Here is a 1944-nt window from a genome sequence, read left to right as displayed (position 1 = left end):
TGGCTTGTTTTCAACAGTTTTGACAGAATAACAGTTTTCCTACATAATTTTATACCAATTTAATCCAACTTTGAGATGAGATATGGACATGGAATTTTTACAGCCTATTAACAAGGTTACAGATAAGATTTGTACGGCACAATTTTCCTGTATTTGGAGTACTTTTTGAAAAATCACATTTTGAAATTTGAAAGAATTTTTAATAATTTTTTGATATATAAACCCATGTAAAATCATATAAAACAATTTTTATTTACAAATCCTGCCGTACAAATCTTACAATAAATAGTGTCAACATATTTATAACTAATTTGGTAATATTAATGCTATCCAATTATTATTAAATTCAAATATGTAAAAAAATATGAAAAATTAAATTTTAATATTTACTGGTGTCATATTTCAAAATCATGGCTGCAAATATACAATTTTTATATTCTTTGGAGAAAATATTAACTAAGGGAGTTATCCTGAAAATTTGAACTAAATATCTTGATTCTAACACTTGAAACTTGACATTAACTCTGAGAAAAGAATTGGTGCAAAAATAGCCTTTCAACCACCGGTTAACGTTTCATAGACGAGTGGGAGACGTCCAAGGCACTGATATTTAATCTGGAGACGAAAGATCTAGAAGCAGTTCATCCCTGATTACTGAACATTACAGTGAACAACCGGCGAATCGGCGTAGCCTTGTCGACAACGCACATTATGTGGGAATAGAACTTTTTTCTCCTCAAAGTGAAGATATTTCTATGGGGAAATTTCTCTTTTGTTTTCATTTCGTGGGAATAATGGAAGAAAACTTTTGCTATGTTTACTTGCGTGTAATATCAGTTCGTCAAACTAGAGGTTGAAGCAGAGAGTATTACCATGTTTACGTCAGACTCAATATTAAGCTTACGGAAAGTACAGTGTCCTGCGTTTTGATGAGAGAACTGAGGTAAAAAACGTGCAATGGAGCCATGATTAACTCAATGATGGTGAAATCACGACCCGATTCATATTTGAGATCCGATACCATGGCCTAGTTGGGCGGTAACAAGCTTGTGCAATGGAATTAATGAGTCCCTTGTACGAGATCAGGAATTCGCTTAATTGGCGCGTTTCCCTACAAATCCCCTGTACTAAAATATTGATAACATAGCCTCAAGCAGTCGCATGCATACTTAGGAAATTTCATGTGCGTTTTGCAACCGCATGAGAAGCCGCCTTTTCAAGTTTGAGGTACGTTCCGTGGAAAAACCTTTTTTCTGACATTGGCGTGACGCATTTTTGTGGTTTTAGATTGTCGATTTCGTGCTGAAGTGTGAACACTGGGAACCTAGAAATCTTTTTTTTGTTGTCGTTGTTTGTATTTTTGTTTATGTTTATATTATTTGTGTTGTTGTTTTTGTTGTTGTTGTTGACCAATGAAATTCAACGAACATAACTAACACGATTGGAACTAATTTGGGATAATTGGGTCTCCACATTTTTCAAATCTATCAAAAGTGTCAGGTGCCCTATAGCTGAATGTTGCAATATTAACAAATCTCTCATAAAAACAAGTGTATAACTTAAAAAGAAAAGCAGATGAGACTACATTTGCAGATTAATCCGACATTACTTCACCATCCAATTATCCAAAATTAGTTCCAATAGTGTTAACTATTGTGTTGTTGTTGTTGTTGTTGTGGTTGTTGTTTTTGTTTCAAACGTAATGTAGCTGTCATAAGAAACACTAGACGGACACTATCATCATTTGACCCAATGCAACTTGCTCCATGTGTACTGTCTCTGCACTATGTGCAGAGAATGTACAAACAACAACAACCAGATTTCTGGCTTCCCTGTGGTATAATTATTTCAATCCTGTAGTCTTCTTAGAACAAGCACATGTTCGCAGTCGCAGTTGTCCAAGGTCCACCCTTTCAGACGTCCGAAAAATCCTGTAATTTTTAG

The sequence above is a fragment of the Ptychodera flava genome, chromosome 12 (assembly GCF_041260155.1).
Source record: "Ptychodera flava strain L36383 chromosome 12, AS_Pfla_20210202, whole genome shotgun sequence".
Taxonomy (NCBI): Eukaryota; Metazoa; Hemichordata; class Enteropneusta; family Ptychoderidae; genus Ptychodera; species Ptychodera flava.
The sequence above is the reverse complement of the archived record's forward strand: the minus strand, read 5'-3'. Positions refer to the sequence as shown.